The 26,155-nt window shown below is 42.8% G+C and overlaps 8 non-coding genes across 8 annotated transcripts; all 8 read right to left on the reverse strand.

Annotated features, from left to right (window-relative positions):
* Positions 1-463: 463 nt before the first annotated feature.
* Positions 464-535, reverse strand: TRNAD-GUC (transfer RNA aspartic acid (anticodon GUC)). The gene has a single exon. It is a non-coding gene; the product is annotated as a tRNA-Asp (tRNA).
* Positions 536-1,617: 1,082 nt separating this feature from the next.
* Positions 1,618-1,689, reverse strand: TRNAD-GUC (transfer RNA aspartic acid (anticodon GUC)). Its single transcript has one exon. It is a non-coding gene; the product is annotated as a tRNA-Asp (tRNA).
* Positions 1,690-2,759: 1,070 nt separating this feature from the next.
* Positions 2,760-2,831, reverse strand: TRNAD-GUC (transfer RNA aspartic acid (anticodon GUC)). The gene has a single exon. It is a non-coding gene; the product is annotated as a tRNA-Asp (tRNA).
* A 1,082-nt stretch (positions 2,832-3,913) lies between these two features.
* TRNAD-GUC (transfer RNA aspartic acid (anticodon GUC)) lies at positions 3,914-3,985 on the reverse strand. The gene has a single exon. It is a non-coding gene; the product is annotated as a tRNA-Asp (tRNA).
* A 2,236-nt stretch (positions 3,986-6,221) lies between these two features.
* TRNAD-GUC (transfer RNA aspartic acid (anticodon GUC)) lies at positions 6,222-6,293 on the reverse strand. Its single transcript has one exon. It is a non-coding gene; the product is annotated as a tRNA-Asp (tRNA).
* Positions 6,294-7,374: 1,081 nt separating this feature from the next.
* On the reverse strand, positions 7,375-7,446 carry TRNAD-GUC (transfer RNA aspartic acid (anticodon GUC)). Its single transcript has one exon. It is a non-coding gene; the product is annotated as a tRNA-Asp (tRNA).
* Positions 7,447-10,836: 3,390 nt separating this feature from the next.
* Positions 10,837-10,908, reverse strand: TRNAD-GUC (transfer RNA aspartic acid (anticodon GUC)). The gene has a single exon. It is a non-coding gene; the product is annotated as a tRNA-Asp (tRNA).
* A 14,930-nt stretch (positions 10,909-25,838) lies between these two features.
* Positions 25,839-25,910, reverse strand: TRNAD-GUC (transfer RNA aspartic acid (anticodon GUC)). The gene has a single exon. It is a non-coding gene; the product is annotated as a tRNA-Asp (tRNA).
* Between the last annotated feature and the right edge of the window lie 245 nt (positions 25,911-26,155).

Raw genomic sequence — 26,155 nt, forward strand, 5'->3', positions numbered from 1 at the left:
CTAAATATGTAAATGAGGATTTATAAGACAACTGGGAGGTAACAGCAGCGATTCTCCTGAGGTGGGGCTTCCTCCCAGCCTCTGACTCTGTCCTATCAGCAGGATGCTGTTTCACAGCATTAGGAGACAGTCTAGAGGGAAGGGGGATCCATTCAAACAGCCATATCTCGGGCTGTGGACGACCTAGAACCGCGGTTCTGGTGGCATATGAAAGGGGAGATTCCAATCTTTCATATGACAGTAGAATCACAGTTCTAGCTGTGACAGAGCCTGAGATATAGCCAGTTGAATACAGAATTGGGAATGAAAGCTGTATACTATAAGATCACACTGTGTTGCTGGACAGGGAAGGGTGCAGAAGCTGATTGGACAGCGTCATACAGAAAACATTACACCGCCCAAAGTGAAAAGAAAGAGTCTTGTTTTATAATTCTGGTTATTGATGTGTCTAAAAGTGACAATTCTCCCCGTCGGGGAATCGAACCCCGGTCTCCCGTGTGACAGGCGGGGATACTCTCCACTATACTAACGAGGACCTGCTGATACCACGGCTGTGTGAGTTGCGTGGAGCAGGCCTAGCGGCGGCGCATGTGTGGCCTGAGTGCATTGTGTAAATTGCATATATGTGGAATGGGTCTGTATGGCGTGTCCGATGCCGAGAGTGGTCTTTGTTTTGGTAACTATGCTATGCCCCCACATCCCTGTGCTCGTTATTCACTATTAATCTGACACCACTGAGACCATTCAACAACTCTAATACAGATTAGTGTGCCCCCCTATGATAGGAAAATGAATAAATATGGCAATGACATATTGTCTTCTCTTTATGTGGTAATAACTTTGGAATTCTTTTATTTATCCAAGCATTCTGAGATTGTTTTCTTGTGACACATTGTACTTTATGTAAGTGGTAAAATGTGGTTGATACAATCCGAATCGTAGAGAAAATTGTAGAGAAAATTAGCATTTTTCTAAATGTATCTGCTTGTAAGACAGATAATAATCCTGGTACTGCAATTTCGTCCTATTTAAAGATGCTCTGTCACTTGTACTTCCCTATCTCCTAGCTAATTTGATAGGCGCTGTCACACTGATAATACTAGTGAAAATTGTGTCCCAAAACGTTTATTATTTCAAAAGTTATGACCTTTTTTCTAAATATGTAAATGAGGATTTATAAGACAACTGGGAGGTAACAGCAGCGATTCTCCTGAGGTGGGGCTTCCTCCCAGCCTCTGACTCTGTCCTATCAGCAGGATGCTGTTTCACAGCATTAGGAGACAGTCTAGAGGGAAGGGGGATCCATTCAAACAGCCATATCTCGGGCTGTGGACGACCTAGAACCGCGGTTCTGGTGGCATATGAAAGGGGAGATTCCAATCTTTCATATGACAGTAGAATCACAGTTCTAGCTGTGACAGAGCCTGAGATATAGCCAGTTGAATACAGAATTGGGAATGAAAGCTGTATACTATAAGATCACACTGTGTTGCTGGACAGGGAAGGGTGCAGAAGCTGATTGGACAGCATCATACAGAAAACATTACACCACCCAAAGTGAAAAGAAAGAGTCTTGTTTTATAATTCTGGTTATTGATGTGTCTAAAAGTGACAATTCTCCCCGTCGGGGAATCGAACCCCGGTCTCCCGTGTGACAGGCGGGGATACTCTCCACTATACTAACGAGGACCTGCTGATACCACGGCTGTGTGAGTTGCGTGGAGCAGGCCTAGCGGCGGCGCATGTGTGGCCTGAGTGCATTGTGTAAATTGCATATATGTGGAATGGGTCTGTATGGCGTGTCCGATGCCGAGAGTGGTCTTTGTTTTGGTAACTATGCTATGCCCCCACATCCCTGTGCTCGTTATTCACTATTAATCTGACACCACTGAGACCATTCAACAACTCTAATACAGATTAGTGTGCCCCCCTATGATAGGAAAATGAATAAATATGGCAATGACATATTGTCTTCTCTTTATGTGGTAATAACTTTGGAATTCTTTTATTTATCCAAGCATTCTGAGATTGTTTTCTTGTGACACATTGTACTTTATGTAAGTGGTAAAATGTGGTTGATACAATCCGAATCGTAGAGAAAATTAGCATTTTTCTAAATGTATCTGCTTGTAAGACAGATAATAATCCTGGTACTGCAATTTCGTCCTATTTAAAGAGGCTCTGTCACTTGTACTTCCCTATCTCCTAGCTAATTTGATAGGCGCTGTCACACTGATAATACTAGTGAAAATTGTGTCCCAAAACGTTTATTATTTCAAAAGTTATGAGCTTTTTTCTAAATATGTAAATGAGGATTTATAAGACAACTGGGAGGTAACAGCAGCGATTCTCCTGAGGTGGGGCTTCCTCCCAGCCTCTGACTCTGTCCTATCAGCAGGATGCTGTTTCACAGCATTAGGAGACAGTCTAGAGGGAAGGGGGATCCATTCAAACAGCCATATCTCGGGCTGTGGACGACCTAGAACCGCGGTTCTGGTGGCATATGAAAGGGGAGATTCCAATCTTTCATATGACAGTAGAATCACAGTTCTAGCTGTGACAGAGCCTGAGATATAGCCAGTTGAATACAGAATTGGGAATGAAAGCTGTATACTATAAGATCACACTGTGTTGCTGGACAGGGAAGGGTGCAGAAGCTGATTGGACAGCGTCATACAGAAAACATTACACCGCCCAAAGTGAAAAGAAAGAGTCTTGTTTTATAATTCTGGTTATTGATGTGTCTAAAAGTGACAATTCTTCCCGTCGGGGAATCGAACCCCGGTCTCCCGCGTGACAGGCGGGGATACTCTCCACTATACTAACGAGGACCTGCTGATACCACGGCTGTGTGAGTTGCGTGGAGCAGGCCTAGCGGCGGCGCATGTGTGGCCTGAGTGCATTGTGTAAATTGCATATATGTGGAATGGGTCTGTATGGCGTGTCCGATGCCGAGAGTGGTCTTTGTTTTGGTAACTATGCTATGCCCCCACATCCCTGTGCTCGTTATTCACTATTAATCTGACACCACTGAGACCATTCAACAACTCTAATACAGATTAGTGTGCCCCCCTATGATAGGAAAATGAATAAATATGGCAATGACATATTGTCTTCTCTTTATGTGGTAATAACTTTGGAATTCTTTTATTTATCCAAGCATTCTGAGATTGTTTTCTTGTGACACATTGTACTTTATGTAAGTGGTAAAATGTGGTTGATACAATCCGAATCGTAGAGAAAATTGTAGAGAAAATTAGCATTTTTCTAAATGTATCTGCTTGTAAGACAGATAATAATCCTGGTACTGCAATTTCGTCCTATTTAAAGAGGCTCTGTCACTTGTACTTCCCTATCTCCTAGCTAATTTGATAGGCGCTGTCACACTGATAATACTAGTGAAAATTGTGTCCCAAAACGTTTATTATTTCAAAAGTTATGAGCTTTTTTCTAAATATGTAAATGAGGATTTATAAGACAACTGGGAGGTAACAGCAGCGATTCTCCTGAGGTGGGGCTTCCTCCCAGCCTCTGACTCTGTCCTATCAGCAGGATGCTGTTTCACAGCATTAGGAGACAGTCTAGAGGGAAGGGGGATCCATTCAAACAGCCATATCTCGGGCTGTGGACGACCTAGAACCGCGGTTCTGGTGGCATATGAAAGGGGAGATTCCAATCTTTCATATGACAGTAGAATCACAGTTCTAGCTGTGACAGAGCCTGAGATATAGCCAGTTGAATACAGAATTGGGAATGAAAGCTGTATACTATAAGATCACACTGTGTTGCTGGACAGGGAAGGGTGCAGAAGCTGATTGGACAGCGTCATACAGAAAACATTACACCGCCCAAAGTGAAAAGAAAGAGTCTTGTTTTATAATTCTGGTTATTGATGTGTCTAAAAGTGACAATTCTCCCCGTCGGGGAATCGAACCCCGGTCTCCCGTGTGACAGGCGGGGATACTCTCCACTATACTAACGAGGACCTGCTGATACCACGGCTGTGTGAGTTGCGTGGAGCAGGCCTAGCGGCGGCGCATGTGTGGCCTGAGTGCATTGTGTAAATTGCATATATGTGGAATGGGTCTGTATGGCGTGTCCGATGCCGAGAGTGGTCTTTGTTTTGGTAACTATGCTATGCCCCCACATCCCTGTGCTCGTTATTCACTATTAATCTGACACCACTGAGACCATTCAACAACTCTAATACAGATTAGTGTGCCCCCCTATGATAGGAAAATGAATAAATATGGCAATGACATATTGTCTTCTCTTTATGTGGTAATAACTTTGGAATTCTTTTATTTATCCAAGCATTCTGAGATTGTTTTCTTGTGACACATTGTACTTTATGTAAGTGGTAAAATGTGGTTGATACAATCCGAATCGTAGAGAAAATTGTAGAGAAAATTAGCATTTTTCTAAATGTATCTGCTTGTAAGACAGATAATAATCCTGGTACTGCAATTTCGTCCTATTTAAAGAGGCTCTGTCACTTGTACTTCCCTATCTCCTAGCTAATTTGATAGGCGCTGTCACACTGATAATACTAGTGAAAATTGTGTCCCAAAACGTTTATTATTTCAAAAGTTATGACCTTTTTTCTAAATATGTAAATGAGGATTTATAAGACAACTGGGAGGTAACAGCAGCGATTCTCCTGAGGTGGGGCTTCCTCCCAGCCTCTGACTCTGTCCTATCAGCAGGATGCTGTTTCACAGCATTAGGAGACAGTCTAGAGGGAAGGGGGATCCATTCAAACAGCCATATCTCGGGCTGTGGACGACCTAGAACCGCGGTTCTGGTGGCATATGAAAGGGGAGATTCCAATCTTTCATATGACAGTAGAATCACAGTTCTAGCTGTGACAGAGCCTGAGATATAGCCAGTTGAATACAGAATTGGGAATGAAAGCTGTATACTATAAGATCACACTGTGTTGCTGGACAGGGAAGGGTGCAGAAGCTGATTGGACAGCGTCATACAGAAAACATTACACCGCCCAAAGTGAAAAGAAAGAGTCTTGTTTTATAATTCTGGTTATTGATGTGTCTAAAAGTGACAATTCTTCCCGTCGGGGAATCGAACCCCGGTCTCCCACGTGACAGGCGGGGATACTCTCCACTATACTAACGAGGACCTGCTGATACCACGGCTGTGTGAGTTGCGTGGAGCAGGCCTAGCGGCGGCGCATGTGTGGCCTGAGTGCATTGTGTAAATTGCATATATGTGGAATGGGTCTGTATGGCGTGTCCGATGCCGAGAGTGGTCTTTGTTTTGGTAACTATGCTATGCCCCCACATCCCTGTGCTCGTTATTCACTATTAATCTGACACCACTGAGACCATTCAACAACTCTAATACAGATTAGTGTGCCCCCCTATGATAGGAAAATGAATAAATATGGCAATGACATATTGTCTTCTCTTTATGTGGTAATAACTTTGGAATTCTTTTATTTATCCAAGCATTCTGAGATTGTTTTCTTGTGACACATTGTACTTTATGTAAGTGGTAAAATGTGGTTGATACAATCCGAATCGTAGAGAAAATTGTAGAGAAAATTAGCATTTTTCTAAATGTATCTGCTTGTAAGACAGATAATAATCCTGGTACTGCAATTTCGTCCTATTTAAAGAGGCTCTGTCACTTGTACTTCCCTATCTCCTAGCTAATTTGATAGGCGCTGTCACACTGATAATACTAGTGAAAATTGTGTCCCAAAACGTTTATTATTTCAAAAGTTATGAGCTTTTTTCTAAATATGTAAATGAGGATTTATAAGACAACTGGGAGGTAACAGCAGCGATTCTCCTGAGGTGGGGCTTCCTCCCAGCCTCTGACTCTGTCCTATCAGCAGGATGCTGTTTCACAGCATTAGGAGACAGTCTAGAGGGAAGGGGGATCCATTCAAACAGCCATATCTCGGGCTGTGGACGACCTAGAACCGCGGTTCTGGTGGCATATGAAAGGGGAGATTCCAATCTTTCATATGACAGTAGAATCACAGTTCTAGCTGTGACAGAGCCTGAGATATAGCCAGTTGAATACAGAATTGGGAATGAAAGCTGTATACTATAAGATCACACTGTGTTGCTGGACAGGGAAGGGTGCAGAAGCTGATTGGACAGCGTCATACAGAAAACATTACACCGCCCAAAGTGAAAAGAAAGAGTCTTGTTTTATAATTCTGGTTATTGATGTGTCTAAAAGTGACAATTCTCCCCGTCGGGGAATCGAACCCCGGTCTCCCGCGTGACAGGCGGGGATACTCTCCACTATACTAACGAGGACCTGCTGATACCACGGCTGTGTGAGTTGCGTGGAGCAGGCCTAGCGGCGGCGCATGTGTGGCCTGAGTGCATTGTGTAAATTGCATATATGTGGAATGGGTCTGTATGGCGTGTCCGATGCCGAGAGTGGTCTTTGTTTTGGTAACTATGCTATGCCCCCACATCCCTGTGCTCGTTATTCACTATTAATCTGACACCACTGAGACCATTCAACAACTCTAATACAGATTAGTGTGCCCCCTATGATAGGAAAATGAATAAATATGGCAATGACATATTGTCTTCTCTTTATGTGGTAATAACTTTGGAATTCTTTTATTTATCCAAGCATTCTGAGATTGTTTTCTTGTGACACATTGTACTTTATGTAAGTGGTAAAATGTGGTTGATACAATCCGAATCGTAGAGAAAATTGTAGAGAAAATTAGCATTTTTCTAAATGTATCTGCTTGTAAGACAGATAATAATCCTGGTACTGCAATTTCGTCCTATTTAAAGAGGCTCTGTCACTTGTACTTCCCTATCTCCTAGCTAATTTGATAGGCGCTGTCACACTGATAATACTAGTGAAAATTGTGTCCCAAAACGTTTATTATTTCAAAAGTTATGAGCTTTTTTCTAAATATGTAAATGAGGATTTATAAGACAACTGGGAGGTAACAGCAGCGATTCTCCTGAGGTGGGGCTTCCTCCCAGCCTCTGACTCTGTCCTATCAGCAGGATGCTGTTTCACAGCATTAGGAGACAGTCTAGAGGGAAGGGGGATCCATTCAAACAGCCATATCTCGGGCTGTGGACGACCTAGAACCGCGGTTCTGGTGGCATATGAAAGGGGAGATTCCAATCTTTCATATGACAGTAGAATCACAGTTCTAGCTGTGACAGAGCCTGAGATATAGCCAGTTGAATACAGAATTGGGAATGAAAGCTGTATACTATAAGATCACACTGTGTTGCTGGACAGGGAAGGGTGCAGAAGCTGATTGGACAGCGTCATACAGAAAACATTACACCGCCCAAAGTGAAAAGAAAGAGTCTTGTTTTATAATTCTGGTTATTGATGTGTCTAAAAGTGACAATTCTCCCCGTCGGGGAATCGAACCCCGGTCTCCCGCGTGACAGGCGGGGATACTCTCCACTATACTAACGAGGACCTGCTGATACCACGGCTGTGTGAGTTGCGTGGAGCAGGCCTAGCGGCGGCGCATGTGTGGCCTGAGTGCATTGTGTAAATTGCATATATGTGGAATGGGTCTGTATGGCGTGTCCGATGCCGAGAGTGGTCTTTGTTTTGGTAACTATGCTATGCCCCCACATCCCTGTGCTCGTTATTCACTATTAATCTGACACCACTGAGACCATTCAACAACTCTAATACAGATTAGTGTGCCCCCCTATGATAGGAAAATGAATAAATATGGCAATGACATATTGTCTTCTCTTTATGTGGTAATAACTTTGGAATTCTTTTATTTATCCAAGCATTCTGAGATTGTTTTCTTGTGACACATTGTACTTTATGTAAGTGGTAAAATGTGGTTGATACAATCCGAATCGTAGAGAAAATTGTAGAGAAAATTAGCATTTTTCTAAATGTATCTGCTTGTAAGACAGATAATAATCCTGGTACTGCAATTTCGTCCTATTTAAAGAGGCTCTGTCACTTGTACTTCCCTATCTCCTAGCTAATTTGATAGGCGCTGTCACACTGATAATACTAGTGAAAATTGTGTCCCAAAACGTTTATTATTTCAAAAGTTATGAGCTTTTTTCTAAATATGTAAATGAGGATTTATAAGACAACTGGGAGGTAACAGCAGCGATTCTCCTGAGGTGGGGCTTCCTCCCAGCCTCTGACTCTGTCCTATCAGCAGGATGCTGTTTCACAGCATTAGGAGACAGTCTAGAGGGAAGGGGGATCCATTCAAACAGCCATATCTCGGGCTGTGGACGACCTAGAACCGCGGTTCTGGTGGCATATGAAAGGGGAGATTCCAATCTTTCATATGACAGTAGAATCACAGTTCTAGCTGTGACAGAGCCTGAGATATAGCCAGTTGAATACAGAATTGGGAATGAAAGCTGTATACTATAAGATCACACTGTGTTGCTGGACAGGGAAGGGTGCAGAAGCTGATTGGACAGCATCATACAGAAAACATTACACCGCCCAAAGTGAAAAGAAAGAGTCTTGTTTTATAATTCTGGTTATTGATGTGTCTAAAAGTGACAATTCTCCCCGTCGGGGAATCGAACCCCGGTCTCCCGCGTGACAGGCGGGGATACTCTCCACTTTACTAACGAGGACCTGCTGATACCACGGCTGTGTGAGTTGCGTGGAGCAGGCCTAGCGGCGGCGCATGTGTGGCCTGAGTGCATTGTGTAAATTGCATATATGTGGAATGGGTCTGTATGGCGTGTCCGATGCCGAGAGTGGTCTTTGTTTTGGTAACTATGCTATGCCCCCACATCCCTGTGCTCGTTATTCACTATTAATCTGACACCACTGAGACCATTCAACAACTCTAATACAGATTAGTGTGCCCCCCTATGATAGGAAAATGAATAAATATGGCAATGACATATTGTCTTCTCTTTATGTGGTAATAACTTTGGAATTCTTTTATTTATCCAAGCATTCTGAGATTGTTTTCTTGTGACACATTGTACTTTATGTAAGTGGTAAAATGTGGTTGATACAATCCGAATCGTAGAGAAAATTGTAGAGAAAATTTGCATTTTTCTAAATGTATCTGCTTGTAAGACAGATAATAATCCTGGTACTGCAATTTCGTCCTATTTAAAGAGGCTCTGTCACTTGTACTTCCCTATCTCCTAGCTAATTTGATAGGCGCTGTCACACTGATAATACTAGTGAAAATTGTGTCCCAAAACGTTTATTATTTCAAAAGTTATGAGCTTTTTTCTAAATATGTAAATGAGGATTTATAAGACAACTGGGAGGTAACAGCAGCGATTCTCCTGAGGTGGGGCTTCCTCCCAGCCTCTGACTCTGTCCTATCAGCAGGATGCTGTTTCACAGCATTAGGAGACAGTCTAGAGGGAAGGGGGATCCATTCAAACAGCCATATCTCGGGCTGTGGACGACCTAGAACCGCGGTTCTGGTGGCATATGAAAGGAGAGATTCCAATCTTTCATATGACAGTAGAATCACAGTTCTAGCTGTGACAGAGCCTGAGATATAGCCAGTTGAATACAGAATTGGGAATGAAAGCTGTATACTATAAGATCACACTGTGTTGCTGGACAGGGAAGGGTGCAGAAGCTGATTGGACAGCATCATACAGAAAACATTACACCGCCCAAAGTGAAAAGAAAGAGTCTTGTTTTATAATTCTGGTTATTGATGTGTCTAAAAGTGACAATTCTCCCCGTCGGGGAATCGAACCCCGGTCTCCCGTGTGACAGGCGGGGATACTCTCCACTTTACTAACGAGGACCTGCTGATACCACGGCTGTGTGAGTTGCGTGGAGCAGGCCTAGCGGCGGCGCATGTGTGGCCTGAGTGCATTGTGTAAATTGCATATATGTGGAATGGGTCTGTATGGCGTGTCCGATGCCGAGAGTGGTCTTTCTTTTGGTAACTATGCTATGCCCCCACATCCCTGTGCTCGTTATTCACTATTAATCTGACACCACTGAGACCATTCAACAACTCTAATACAGATTAGTGTGCCCCCCTATGATAGGAAAATGAATAAATATGGCAATGACATATTGTCTTCTCTTTATGTGGTAATAACTTTGGAATTCTTTTATTTATCCAAGCATTCTGAGATTGTTTTCTTGTGACACATTGTACTTTATGTAAGTGGTAAAATGTGGTTGATACAATCCGAATCGTAGAGAAAATTGTAGAGAAAATTAGCATTTTTCTAAATGTATCTGCTTGTAAGACAGATAATAATCCTGGTACTGCAATTTCGTCCTATTTAAAGAGGCTCTGTCACTTGTACTTCCCTATCTCCTAGCTAATTTGATAGGCGCTGTCACACTGATAATACTAGTGAAAATTGTGTCCCAAAACGTTTATTATTTCAAAAGTTATGAGCTTTTTTCTAAATATGTAAATGAGGATTTATAAGACAACTGGGAGGTAACAGCAGCGATTCTCCTGAGGTGGGGCTTCCTCCCAGCCTCTGACTCTGTCCTATCAGCAGGATGCTGTTTCACAGCATTAGGAGACAGTCTAGAGGGAAGGGGGATCCATTCAAACAGCCATATCTCGGGCTGTGGACGACCTAGAACCGCGGTTCTGGTGGCATATGAAAGGGGAGATTCCAATCTTTCATATGACAGTAGAATCACAGTTCTAGCTGTGACAGAGCCTGAGATATAGCCAGTTGAATACAGAATTGGGAATGAAAGCTGTATACTATAAGATCACACTGTGTTGCTGGACAGGGAAGGGTGCAGAAGCTGATTGGACAGCGTCATACAGAAAACATTACACCGCCCAAAGTGAAAAGAAAGAGTCTTGTTTTATAATTCTGGTTATTGATGTGTCTAAAAGTGACAATTCTCCCCGTCGGGGAATCGAACCCCGGTCTCCCGCGTGACAGGCGGGGATACTCTCCACTATACTAACGAGGACCTGCTGATACCACAGCTGTGTGAGTTGCGTGGAGCAGGCCTAGCGGCGGCGCATGTGTGGCCTGAGTGCATTGTGTAAATTGCATATATGTGGAATGGGTCTGTATGGCGTGTCCGATGCCGAGAGTGGTCTTTGTTTTGGTAACTATGCTATGCCCCCACATCCCTGTGCTCGTTATTCACTATTAATCTGACACCACTGAGACCATTCAACAACTCTAATACAGATTAGTGTGCCCCCCTATGATAGGAAAATGAATAAATATGGCAATGACATATTGTCTTCTCTTTATGTGGTAATAACTTTGGAATTCTTTTATTTATCCAAGCATTCTGAGATTGTTTTCTTGTGACACATTGTACTTTATGTAAGTGGTAAAATGTGGTTGATACAATCCGAATCGTAGAGAAAATTGTAGAGAAAATTTGCATTTTTCTAAATGTATCTGCTTGTAAGACAGATAATAATCCTGGTACTGCAATTTCGTCCTATTTAAAGAGGCTCTGTCACTTGTACTTCCCTATCTCCTAGCTAATTTGATAGGCGCTGTCACACTGATAATACTAGTGAAAATTGTGTCCCAAAACGTTTATTATTTCAAAAGTTATGAGCTTTTTTCTAAATATGTAAATGAGGATTTATAAGACAACTGGGAGGTAACAGCAGCGATTCTCCTGAGGTGGGGCTTCCTCCCAGCCTCTGACTCTGTCCTATCAGCAGGATGCTGTTTCACAGCATTAGGAGACAGTCTAGAGGGAAGGGGGATCCATTCAAACAGCCATATCTCGGGCTGTGGACGACCTAGAACCGCGGTTCTGGTGGCATATGAAAGGGGAGATTCCAATCTTTCATATGACAGTAGAATCACAGTTCTAGCTGTGACAGAGCCTGAGATATAGCCAGTTGAATACAGAATTGGGAATGAAAGCTGTATACTATAAGATCACACTGTGTTGCTGGACAGGGAAGGGTGCAGAAGCTGATTGGACAGCATCATACAGAAAACATTACACCGCCCAAAGTGAAAAGAAAGAGTCTTGTTTTATAATTCTGGTTATTGATGTGTCTAAAAGTGACAATTCTCCCCGTCGGGGAATCGAACCCCGGTCTCCCGCGTGACAGGTGGGGATACTCTCCACTTTACTAACGAGGACCTGCTGATACCACGGCTGTGTGAGTTGCGTGGAGCAGGCCTAGCGGCGGCGCATGTGTGGCCTGAGTGCATTGTGTAAATTGCATATATGTGGAATGGGTCTGTATGGCGTGTCCGATGCCGAGAGTGGTCTTTGTTTTGGTAACTATGCTATGCCCCCACATCCCTGTGCTCGTTATTCACTATTAATCTGACACCACTGAGACCATTCAACAACTCTAATACAGATTAGTGTGCCCCCCTATGATAGGAAAATGAATAAATATGGCAATGACATATTGTCTTCTCTTTATGTGGTAATAACTTTGGAATTCTTTTATTTATCCAAGCATTCTGAGATTGTTTTCTTGTGACACATTGTACTTTATGTAAGTGGTAAAATGTGGTTGATACAATCCGAATCGTAGAGAAAATTGTAGAGAAAATTAGCATTTTTCTAAATGTATCTGCTTGTAAGACAGATAATAATCCTGGTACTGCAATTTCGTCCTATTTAAAGAGGCTCTGTCACTTGTACTTCCCTATCTCCTAGCTAATTTGATAGGCGCTGTCACACTGATAATACTAGTGAAAATTGTGTCCCAAAACGTTTATTATTTCAAAAGTTATGAGCTTTTTTCTAAATATGTAAATGAGGATTTATAAGACAACTGGGAGGTAACAGCAGCGATTCTCCTGAGGTGGGGCTTCCTCCCAGCCTCTGACTCTGTCCTATCAGCAGGATGCTGTTTCACAGCATTAGGAGACAGTCTAGAGGGAAGGGGGATCCATTCAAACAGCCATATCTCGGGCTGTGGACGACCTAGAACCGCGGTTCTGGTGGCATATGAAAGGAGAGATTCCAATCTTTCATATGACAGTAGAATCACAGTTCTAGCTGTGACAGAGCCTGAGATATAGCCAGTTGAATACAGAATTGGGAATGAAAGCTGTATACTATAAGATCACACTGTGTTGCTGGACAGGGAAGGGTGCAGAAGCTGATTGGACAGCATCATACAGAAAACATTACACCGCCCAAAGTGAAAAGAAAGAGTCTTGTTTTATAATTCTGGTTATTGATGTGTCTAAAAGTGACAATTCTCCCCGTCGGGGAATCGAACCCCGGTCTCCCGTGTGACAGGTGGGGATACTCTCCACTTTACTAACGAGGACCTGCTGATACCACGGCTGTGTGAGTTGCGTGGAGCAGGCCTAGCGGCGGCGCATGTGTGGCCTGAGTGCATTGTGTAAATTGCATATATGTGGAATGGGTCTGTATGGCGTGTCCGATGCCGAGAGTGGTCTTTGTTTTGGTAACTATGCTATGCCCCCACATCCCTGTGCTCGTTATTCACTATTAATCTGACACCACTGAGACCATTCAACAACTCTAATACAGATTAGTGTGCCCCCCTATGATAGGAAAATGAATAAATATGGCAATGACATATTGTCTTCTCTTTATGTGGTAATAACTTTGGAATTCTTTTATTTATCCAAGCATTCTGAGATTGTTTTCTTGTGACACATTGTACTTTATGTAAGTGGTAAAATGTGGTTGATACAATCCGAATCGTAGAGAAAATTGTAGAGAAAATTAGCATTTTTCTAAATGTATCTGCTTGTAAGACAGATAATAATCCTGGTACTGCAATTTCGTCCTATTTAAAGAGGCTCTGTCACTTGTACTTCCCTATCTCCTAGCTAATTTGATAGGCGCTGTCACACTGATAATACTAGTGAAAATTGTGTCCCAAAACGTTTATTATTTCAAAAGTTATGAGCTTTTTTCTAAATATGTAAATGAGGATTTATAAGACAACTGGGAGGTAACAGCAGCGATTCTCCTGAGGTGGGGCTTCCTCCCAGCCTCTGACTCTGTCCTATCAGCAGGATGCTGTTTCACAGCATTAGGAGACAGTCTAGAGGGAAGGGGGATCCATTCAAACAGCCATATCTCGGGCTGTGGACGACCTAGAACCGCGGTTCTGGTGGCATATGAAAGGGGAGATTCCAATCTTTCATATGACAGTAGAATCACAGTTCTAGCTGTGACAGAGCCTGAGATATAGCCAGTTGAATACAGAATTGGGAATGAAAGCTGTATACTATAAGATCACACTGTGTTGCTGGACAGGGAAGGGTGCAGAAGCTGATTGGACAGCATCATACAGAAAACATTACACCGCCCAAAGTGAAAAGAAAGAGTCTTGTTTTATAATTCTGGTTATTGATGTGTCTAAAAGTGACAATTCTCCCCGTCGGGGAATCGAACCCCGGTCTCCCGTGTGACAGGCGGGGATACTCTCCACTTTACTAACGAGGACCTGCTGATACCACGGCTGTGTGAGTTGCGTGGAGCAGGCCTAGCGGCGGCGCATGTGTGGCCTGAGTGCATTGTGTAAATTGCATATATGTGGAATGGGTCTGTATGGCGTGTCCGATGCCGAGAGTGGTCTTTCTTTTGGTAACTATGCTATGCCCCCACATCCCTGTGCTCGTTATTCACTATTAATCTGACACCACTGAGACCATTCAACAACTCTAATACAGATTAGTGTGCCCCCCTATGATAGGAAAATGAATAAATATGGCAATGACATATTGTCTTCTCTTTATGTGGTAATAACTTTGGAATTCTTTTATTTATCCAAGCATTCTGAGATTGTTTTCTTGTGACACATTGTACTTTATGTAAGTGGTAAAATGTGGTTGATACAATCCGAATCGTAGAGAAAATTGTAGAGAAAATTAGCATTTTTCTAAATGTATCTGCTTGTAAGACAGATAATAATCCTGGTACTGCAATTTCGTCCTATTTAAAGAGGCTCTGTCACTTGTACTTCCCTATCTCCTAGCTAATTTGATAGGCGCTGTCACACTGATAATACTAGTGAAAATTGTGTCCCAAAACGTTTATTATTTCAAAAGTTATGAGCTTTTTTCTAAATATGTAAATGAGGATTTATAAGACAACTGGGAGGTAACAGCAGCGATTCTCCTGAGGTGGGGCTTCCTCCCAGCCTCTGACTCTGTCCTATCAGCAGGATGCTGTTTCACAGCATTAGGAGACAGTCTAGAGGGAAGGGGGATCCATTCAAACAGCCATATCTCGGGCTGTGGACGACCTAGAACCGCGGTTCTGGTGGCATATGAAAGGGGAGATTCCAATCTTTCATATGACAGTAGAATCACAGTTCTAGCTGTGACAGAGCCTGAGATATAGCCAGTTGAATACAGAATTGGGAATGAAAGCTGTATACTATAAGATCACACTGTGTTGCTGGACAGGGAAGGGTGCAGAAGCTGATTGGACAGCGTCATACAGAAAACATTACACCGCCCAAAGTGAAAAGAAAGAGTCTTGTTTTATAATTCTGGTTATTGATGTGTCTAAAAGTGACAATTCTTCCCGTCGGGGAATCGAACCCCGGTCTCCCACGTGACAGGCGGGGATACTCTCCACTATACTAACGAGGACCTGCTGATACCACGGCTGTGTGAGTTGCGTGGAGCAGGCCTAGCGGCGGCGCATGTGTGGCCTGAGTGCATTGTGTAAATTGCATATATGTGGAATGGGTCTGTATGGCGTGTCCGATGCCGAGAGTGGTCTTTGTTTTGGTAACTATGCTATGCCCCCACATCCCTGTGCTCGTTATTCACTATTAATCTGACACCACTGAGACCATTCAACAACTCTAATACAGATTAGTGTGCCCCCCTATGATAGGAAAATGAATAAATATGGCAATGACATATTGTCTTCTCTTTATGTGGTAATAACTTTGGAATTCTTTTATTTATCCAAGCATTCTGAGATTGTTTTCTTGTGACACATTGTACTTTATGTAAGTGGTAAAATGTGGTTGATACAATCCGAATCGTAGAGAAAATTGTAGAGAAAATTAGCATTTTTCTAAATGTATCTGCTTGTAAGACAGATAATAATCCTGGTACTGCAATTTCGTCCTATTTAAAGAGGCTCTGTCACTTGTACTTCCCTATCTCCTAGCTAATTTGATAGGCGCTGTCACACTGATAATACTAGTGAAAATTGTGTCCCAAAACGTTTATTATTTCAAAAGTTATGAGCTTTTTTCTAAATATGTAAATGAGGATTTATAAGACAACTGGGAGGTAACAGCAGCGATTCTCCTGAGGTGGGGCTTCCTCCCAGCCTCTGACTCTGTCCTATCAGCAGGATGCTGTTTCACAGCATTAGGAGACAGTCTAGAGGGAAGGGGGATCCATTCAAACAGCCATATCTCGGGCTGTGGACGACCTAGAACCGCGGTTCTGGTGGCATATGAAAGGGGAGATTCCAATCTTTCATATGACAGTAGAATCACAGTTCTAGCTGTGACAGAGCCTGAGATATAGCCAGTTGAATACAGAATTGGGAATGAAAGCTGTATACTATAAGATCACACTGTGTTGCTGGACAGGGAAGGGTGCAGAAGCTGATTGGACAGCGTCATACAGAAAACATTACACCGCCCAAAGTGAAAAGAAAGAGTCTTGTTTTATAATTCTGGTTATTGATGTGTCTAAAAGTGACAATTCTCCCCGTCGGGGAATCGAACCCCGGTCTCCCGCGTGACAGGCGGGGATACTCTCCACTTTACTAACGAGGACCTGCTGATACCACAGCTGTGTGAGTTGCGTGGAGCAGGCCTAGCGGCGGCGCATGTGTGGCCTGAGTGCATTGTGTAAATTGCATATATGTGGAATGGGTCTGTATGGCGTGTCCGATGCCGAGAGTGGTCTTTGTTTTGGTAACTATGCTATGCCCCCACATCCCTGTGCTCGTTATTCACTATTAATCTGACACCACTGAGACCATTCAACAACTCTAATACAGATTAGTGTGCCCCCCTATGATAGGAAAATGAATAAATATGGCAATGACATATTGTCTTCTCTTTATGTGGTAATAACTTTGGAATTCTTTTATTTATCCAAGCATTCTGAGATTGTTTTCTTGTGACACATTGTACTTTATGTAAGTGGTAAAATGTGGTTGATACAATCCGAATCGTAGAGAAAATTGTAGAGAAAATTAGCATTTTTCTAAATGTATCTGCTTGTAAGACAGATAATAATCCTGGTACTGCAATTTCGTCCTATTTAAAGAGGCTCTGTCACTTGTACTTCCCTATCTCCTAGCTAATTTGATAGGCGCTGTCACACTGATAATACTAGTGAAAATTGTGTCCCAAAACGTTTATTATTTCAAAAGTTATGAGCTTTTTTCTAAATATGTAAATGAGGATTTATAAGACAACTGGGAGGTAACAGCAGCGATTCTCCTGAGGTGGGGCTTCCTCCCAGCCTCTGACTCTGTCCTATCAGCAGGATGCTGTTTCACAGCATTAGGAGACAGTCTAGAGGGAAGGGGGATCCATTCAAACAGCCATATCTCGGGCTGTGGACGACCTAGAACCGCGGTTCTGGTGGCATATGAAAGGGGAGATTCCAATCTTTCATATGACAGTAGAATCACAGTTCTAGCTGTGACAGAGCCTGAGATATAGCCAGTTGAATACAGAATTGGGAATGAAAGCTGTATACTATAAGATCACACTGTGTTGCTGGACAGGGAAGGGTGCAGAAGCTGATTGGACAGCATCATACAGAAAACATTACACCGCCCAAAGTGAAAAGAAAGAGTCTTGTTTTATAATTCTGGTTATTGATGTGTCTAAAAGTGACAATTCTCCCCGTCGGGGAATCGAACCCCGGTCTCCCGTGTGACAGGCGGGGATACTCTCCACTTTACTAACGAGGACCTGCTGATACCACGGCTGTGTGAGTTGCGTGGAGCAGGCCTAGCGGCGGCGCATGTGTGGCCTGAGTGCATTGTGTAAATTGCATATATGTGGAATGGGTCTGTATGGCGTGTCCGATGCCGAGAGTGGTCTTTCTTTTGGTAACTATGCTATGCCCCCACATCCCTGTGCTCGTTATTCACTATTAATCTGACACCACTGAGACCATTCAACAACTCTAATACAGATTAGTGTGCCCCCCTATGATAGGAAAATGAATAAATATGGCAATGACATATTGTCTTCTCTTTATGTGGTAATAACTTTGGAATTCTTTTATTTATCCAAGCATTCTGAGATTGTTTTCTTGTGACACATTGTACTTTATGTAAGTGGTAAAATGTGGTTGATACAATCCGAATCGTAGAGAAAATTGTAGAGAAAATTAGCATTTTTCTAAATGTATCTGCTTGTAAGACAGATAATAATCCTGGTACTGCAATTTCGTCCTATTTAAAGAGGCTCTGTCACTTGTACTTCCCTATCTCCTAGCTAATTTGATAGGCGCTGTCACACTGATAATACTAGTGAAAATTGTGTCCCAAAACGTTTATTATTTCAAAAGTTATGAGCTTTTTTCTAAATATGTAAATGAGGATTTATAAGACAACTGGGAGGTAACAGCAGCGATTCTCCTGAGGTGGGGCTTCCTCCCAGCCTCTGACTCTGTCCTATCAGCAGGATGCTGTTTCACAGCATTAGGAGACAGTCTAGAGGGAAGGGGGATCCATTCAAACAGCCATATCTCGGGCTGTGGACGACCTAGAACCGCGGTTCTGGTGGCATATGAAAGGGGAGATTCCAATCTTTCATATGACAGTAGAATCACAGTTCTAGCTGTGACAGAGCCTGAGATATAGCCAGTTGAATACAGAATTGGGAATGAAAGCTGTATACTATAAGATCACACTGTGTTGCTGGACAGGGAAGGGTGCAGAAGCTGATTGGACAGCGTCATACAGAAAACATTACACCGCCCAAAGTGAAAAGAAAGAGTCTTGTTTTATAATTCTGGTTATTGATGTGTCTAAAAGTGACAATTCTTCCCGTCGGGGAATCGAACCCCGGTCTCCCACGTGACAGGCGGGGATACTCTCCACTATACTAACGAGGACCTGCTGATACCACGGCTGTGTGAGTTGCGTGGAGCAGGCCTAGCGGCGGCGCATGTGTGGCCTGAGTGCATTGTGTAAATTGCATATATGTGGAATGGGTCTGTATGGCGTGTCCGATGCCGAGAGTGGTCTTTGTTTTGGTAACTATGCTATGCCCCCACATCCCTGTGCTCGTTATTCACTATTAATCTGACACCACTGAGACCATTCAACAACTCTAATACAGATTAGTGTGCCCCCCTATGATAGGAAAATGAATAAATATGGCAATGACATATTGTCTTCTCTTTATGTGGTAATAACTTTGGAATTCTTTTATTTATCCAAGCATTCTGAGATTGTTTTCTTGTGACACATTGTACTTTATGTAAGTGGTAAAATGTGGTTGATACAATCCGAATCGTAGAGAAAATTGTAGAGAAAATTAGCATTTTTCTAAATGTATCTGCTTGTAAGACAGATAATAATCCTGGTACTGCAATTTCGTCCTATTTAAAGAGGCTCTGTCACTTGTACTTCCCTATCTCCTAGCTAATTTGATAGGCGCTGTCACACTGATAATACTAGTGAAAATTGTGTCCCAAAACGTTTATTATTTCAAAAGTTATGAGCTTTTTTCTAAATATGTAAATGAGGATTTATAAGACAACTGGGAGGTAACAGCAGCGATTCTCCTGAGGTGGGGCTTCCTCCCAGCCTCTGACTCTGTCCTATCAGCAGGATGCTGTTTCACAGCATTAGGAGACAGTCTAGAGGGAAGGGGGATCCATTCAAACAGCCATATCTCGGGCTGTGGACGACCTAGAACCGCGGTTCTGGTGGCATATGAAAGGGGAGATTCCAATCTTTCATATGACAGTAGAATCACAGTTCTAGCTGTGACAGAGCCTGAGATATAGCCAGTTGAATACAGAATTGGGAATGAAAGCTGTATACTATAAGATCACACTGTGTTGCTGGACAGGGAAGGGTGCAGAAGCTGATTGGACAGCGTCATACAGAAAACATTACACCGCCCAAAGTGAAAAGAAAGAGTCTTGTTTTATAATTCTGGTTATTGATGTGTCTAAAAGTGACAATTCTCCCCGTCGGGGAATCGAACCCCGGTCTCCCGCGTGACAGGCGGGGATACTCTCCACTTTACTAACGAGGACCTGCTGATACCACAGCTGTGTGAGTTGCGTGGAGCAGGCCTAGCGGCGGCGCATGTGTGGCCTGAGTGCATTGTGTAAATTGCATATATGTGGAATGGGTCTGTATGGCGTGTCCGATGCCGAGAGTGGTCTTTGTTTTGGTAACTATGCTATGCCCCCACATCCCTGTGCTCGTTATTCACTATTAATCTGACACCACTGAGACCATTCAACAACTCTAATACAGATTAGTGTGCCCCCCTATGATAGGAAAATGAATAAATATGGCAATGACATATTGTCTTCTCTTTATGTGGTAATAACTTTGGAATTCTTTTATTTATCCAAGCATTCTGAGATTGTTTTCTTGTGACACATTGTACTTTATGTAAGTGGTAAAATGTGGTTGATACAATCCGAATCGTAGAGAAAATTGTAGAGAAAATTAGCATTTTTCTAAATGTATCTGCTTGTAAGACAGATAATAATCCTGGTACTGCAATTTCGTCCTATTTAAAGAGGCTCTGTCACTTGTACTTCCCTATCTCCTAGCTAATTTGATAGGCGCTGTCACACTGATAATACTAGTGAAAATTGTGTCCCAAAACGTTTATTATTTCAAAAGTTATGAGCTTTTTTCTAAATATGTAAATGAGGATTTATAAGACAACTGGGAGGTAACAGCAGCGATTCTCCTGAGGTGGGGCTTCCTCCCAGCCTCTGACTCTGTCCTATCAGCAGGATGCTGTTTCACAGCATTAGGAGACAGTCTAGAGGGAAGGGGGATCCATTCAAACAGCCATATCTCGGGCTGTGGACGACCTAGAACCGCGGTTCTGGTGGCATATGAAAGGGGAGATTCCAATCTTTCATATGACAGTAGAATCACAGTTCTAGCTGTGACAGAGCCTGAGATATAGCCAGTTGAATACAGAATTGGGAATGAAAGCTGTATACTATAAGATCACACTGTGTTGCTGGACAGGGAAGGGTGCAGAAGCTGATTGGACAGCGTCATACAGAAAACATTACACCGCCCAAAGTGAAAAGAAAGAGTCTTGTTTTATAATTCTGGTTATTGATGTGTCTAAAAGTGACAATTCTCCCCGTCGGGGAATCGAACCCCGGTCTCCCGCGTGACAGGCGGGGATACTCTCCACTTTACTAACGAGGACCTGCTGATACCACAGCTGTGTGAGTTGCGTGGAGCAGGCCTAGCGGCGGCGCATGTGTGGCCTGAGTGCATTGTGTAAATTGCATATATGTGGAATGGGTCTGTATGGCGTGTCCGATGCCGAGAGTGGTCTTTGTTTTGGTAACTATGCTATGCCCCCACATCCCTGTGCTCGTTATTCACTATTAATCTGACACCACTGAGACCATTCAACAACTCTAATACAGATTAGTGTGCCCCCCTATGATAGGAAAATGAATAAATATGGCAATGACATATTGTCTTCTCTTTATGTGGTAATAACTTTGGAATTCTTTTATTTATCCAAGCATTCTGAGATTGTTTTCTTGTGACACATTGTACTTTATGTAAGTGGTAAAATGTGGTTGATACAATCCGAATCGTAGAGAAAATTGTAGAGAAAATTAGCATTTTTCTAAATGTATCTGCTTGTAAGACAGATAATAATCCTGGTACTGCAATTTCGTCCTATTTAAAGAGGCTCTGTCACTTGTACTTCCCTATCTCCTAGCTAATTTGATAGGCGCTGTCACACTGATAATACTAGTGAAAATTGTGTCCCAAAACGTTTATTATTTCAAAAGTTATGAGCTTTTTTCTAAATATGTAAATGAGGATTTATAAGACAACTGGGAGGTAACAGCAGCGATTCTCCTGAGGTGGGGCTTCCTCCCAGCCTCTGACTCTGTCCTATCAGCAGGATGCTGTTTCACAGCATTAGGAGACAGTCTAGAGGGAAGGGGGATCCATTCAAACAGCCATATCTCGGGCTGTGGACGACCTAGAACCGCGGTTCTGGTGGCATATGAAAGGGGAGATTCCAATCTTTCATATGACAGTAGAATCACAGTTCTAGCTGTGACAGAGCCTGAGATATAGCCAGTTGAATACAGAATTGGGAATGAAAGCTGTATACTATAAGATCACACTGTGTTGCTGGACAGGGAAGGGTGCAGAAGCTGATTGGACAGCGTCATACAGAAAACATTACACCGCCCAAAGTGAAAAGAAAGAGTCTTGTTTTATAATTCTGGTTATTGATGTGTCTAAAAGTGACAATTCTTCCCGTCGGGGAATCGAACCCCGGTCTCCCACGTGACAGGCGGGGATACTCTCCACTATACTAACGAGGACCTGCTGATACCACGGCTGTGTGAGTTGCGTGGAGCAGGCCTAGCGGCGGCGCATGTGTGGCCTGAGTGCATTGTGTAAATTGCATATATGTGGAATGGGTCTGTATGGCGTGTCCGATGCCGAGAGTGGTCTTTGTTTTGGTAACTATGCTATGCCCCCACATCCCTGTGCTCGTTATTCACTATTAATCTGACACCACTGAGACCATTCAACAACTCTAATACAGATTAGTGTGCCCCCCTATGATAGGAAAATGAATAAATATGGCAATGACATATTGTCTTCTCTTTATGTGGTAATAACTTTGGAATTCTTTTATTTATCCAAGCATTCTGAGATTGTTTTCTTGTGACACATTGTACTTTATGTAAGTGGTAAAATGTGGTTGATACAATCCGAATCGTAGAGAAAATTGTAGAGAAAATTAGCATTTTTCTAAATGTATCTGCTTGTAAGACAGATAATAATCCTGGTACTGCAATTTCGTCCTATTTAAAGAGGCTCTGTCACTTGTACTTCCCTATCTCCTAGCTAATTTGATAGGCGCTGTCACACTGATAATACTAGTGAAAATTGTGTCCCAAAACGTTTATTATTTCAAAAGTTATGAGCTTTTTTCTAAATATGTAAATGAGGATTTATAAGACAACTGGGAGGTAACAGCAGCGATTCTCCTGAGGTGGGGCTTCCTCCCAGCCTCTGACTCTGTCCTATCAGCAGGATGCTGTTTCACAGCATTAGGAGACAGTCTAGAGGGAAGGGGGATCCATTCAAACAGCCATATCTCGGGCTGTGGACGACCTAGAACCGCGGTTCTGGTGGCATATGAAAGGGGAGATTCCAATCTTTCATATGACAGTAGAATCACAGTTCTAGCTGTGACAGAGCCTGAGATATAGCCAGTTGAATACAGAATTGGGAATGAAAGCTGTATACTATAAGATCACACTGTGTTGCTGGACAGGGAAGGGTGCAGAAGCTGATTGGACAGCGTCATACAGAAAACATTACACCGCCCAAAGTGAAAAGAAAGAGTCTTGTTTTATAATTCTGGTTATTGATGTGTCTAAAAGTGACAATTCTTCCCGTCGGGGAATCGAACCCCGGTCTCCCACGTGACAGGCGGGGATACTCTCCACTATACTAACGAGGACCTGCTGATACCACGGCTGTGTGAGTTGCGTGGAGCAGGCCTAGCGGCGGCGCATGTGTGGCCTGAGTGCATTGTGTAAATTGCATATATGTGGAATGGGTCTGTATGGCGTGTCCGATGCCGAGAGTGGTCTTTGTTTTGGTAACTATGCTATGCCCCCACATCCCTGTGCTCGTTATTCACTATTAATCTGACACCACTGAGACCATTCAACAACTCTAATACAGATTAGTGTGCCCCCCTATGATAGGAAAATGAATAAATATGGCAATGACATATTGTCTTCTCTTTATGTGGTAATAACTTTGGAATTCTTTTATTTATCCAAGCATTCTGAGATTGTTTTCTTGTGACACATTGTACTTTATGTAAGTGGTAAAATGTGGTTGATACAATCCGAATCGTAGAGAAAATTGTAGAGAAAATTAGCATTTTTCTAAATGTATCTGCTTGTAAGACAGATAATAATCCTGGTACTGCAATTTCGTCCTATTTAAAGAGGCTCTGTCACTTGTACTTCCCTATCTCCTAGCTAATTTGATAGGCGCTGTCACACTGATAATACTAGTGAAAATTGTGTCCCAAAACGTTTATTATTTCAAAAGTTATGAGCTTTTTTCTAAATATGTAAATGAGGATTTATAAGACAACTGGGAGGTAACAGCAGCGATTCTCCTGAGGTGGGGCTTCCTCCCAGCCTCTGACTCTGTCCTATCAGCAGGATGCTGTTTCACAGCATTAGGAGACAGTCTAGAGGGAAGGGGGATCCATTCAAACAGCCATATCTCGGGCTGTGGACGACCTAGAACCGCGGTTCTGGTGGCATATGAAAGGGGAGATTCCAATCTTTCATATGACAGTAGAATCACAGTTCTAGCTGTGACAGAGCCTGAGATATAGCCAGTTGAATACAGAATTGGGAATGAAAGCTGTATACTATAAGATCACACTGTGTTGCTGGACAGGGAAGGGTGCAGAAGCTGATTGGACAGCGTCATACAGAAAACATTACACCGCCCAAAGTGAAAAGAAAGAGTCTTGTTTTATAATTCTGGTTATTGATGTGTCTAAAAGTGACAATTCTTCCCGTCGGGGAATCGAACCCCGGTCTCCCACGTGACAGGCGGGGATACTCTCCACTATACTAACGAGGACCTGCTGATACCACGGCTGTGTGAGTTGCGTGGAGCAGGCCTAGCGGCGGCGCATGTGTGGCCTGAGTGCATTGTGTAAATTGCATATATGTGGAATGGGTCTGTATGGCGTGTCCGATGCCGAGAGTGGTCTTTGTTTTGGTAACTATGCTATGCCCCCACATCCCTGTGCTCGTTATTCACTATTAATCTGACACCACTGAGACCATTCAACAACTCTAATACAGATTAGTGTGCCCCCCTATGATAGGAAAATGAATAAATATGGCAATGACATATTGTCTTCTCTTTATGTGGTAATAACTTTGGAATTCTTTTATTTATCCAAGCATTCTGAGATTGTTTTCTTGTGACACATTGTACTTTATGTAAGTGGTAAAATGTGGTTGATACAATCCGAATCGTAGAGAAAATTGTAGAGAAAATTAGCATTTTTCTAAATGTATCTGCTTGTAAGACAGATAATAATCCTGGTACTGCAATTTCGTCCTATTTAAAGAGGCTCTGTCACTTGTACTTCCCTATCTCCTAGCTAATTTGATAGGCGCTGTCACACTGATAATACTAGTGAAAATTGTGTCCCAAAACGTTTATTATTTCAAAAGTTATGAGCTTTTTTCTAAATATGTAAATGAGGATTTATAAGACAACTGGGAGGTAACAGCAGCGATTCTCCTGAGGTGGGGCTTCCTCCCAGCCTCTGACTCTGTCCTATCAGCAGGATGCTGTTTCACAGCATTAGGAGACAGTCTAGAGGGAAGGGGGATCCATTCAAACAGCCATATCTCGGGCTGTGGACGACCTAGAACCGCGGTTCTGGTGGCATATGAAAGGGGAGATTCCAATCTTTCATATGACAGTAGAATCACAGTTGTAGCTGTGACAGAGCCTGAGATATAGCCAGTTGAATACAGAATTGGGAATGAAAGCTGTATACTATAAGATCACACTGTGTTGCTGGACAGGGAAGGGTGCAGAAGCTGATTGGACAGCGTCATACAGAAAACATTACACCGCCCAAAGTGAAAAGAAAGAGTCTTGTTTTATAATTCTGGTTATTGATGTGTCTAAAAGTGACAATTCTCCCCGTCGGGGAATCGAACCCCGGTCTCCCGCGTGACAGGCGGGGATACTCTCCACTATACTAACGAGGACCTGCTGATACCACAGCTGTGTGAGTTGCGTGGAGCAGGCCTAGCGGCGGCGCATGTGTGGCCTGAGTGCATTGTGTAAATGGCATATATGTGGAATGGGTCTGTATGGCGTGTCCGATGCCGAGAGTGGTCTTTGTTTTGGTAACTATGCTATGCCCCCACATCCCTGTGCTCGTTATTCACTATTAATCTGACACCACTGAGACCATTCAACAACTCTAATACAGATTAGTGTGCCCCCCTAT

The sequence above is a fragment of the Rhinoderma darwinii genome, assembly GCF_050947455.1.
Source record: "Rhinoderma darwinii isolate aRhiDar2 chromosome 3 unlocalized genomic scaffold, aRhiDar2.hap1 SUPER_3_unloc_13, whole genome shotgun sequence".
In the NCBI taxonomy this organism is placed as follows: domain Eukaryota; kingdom Metazoa; phylum Chordata; class Amphibia; order Anura; family Rhinodermatidae; genus Rhinoderma; species Rhinoderma darwinii.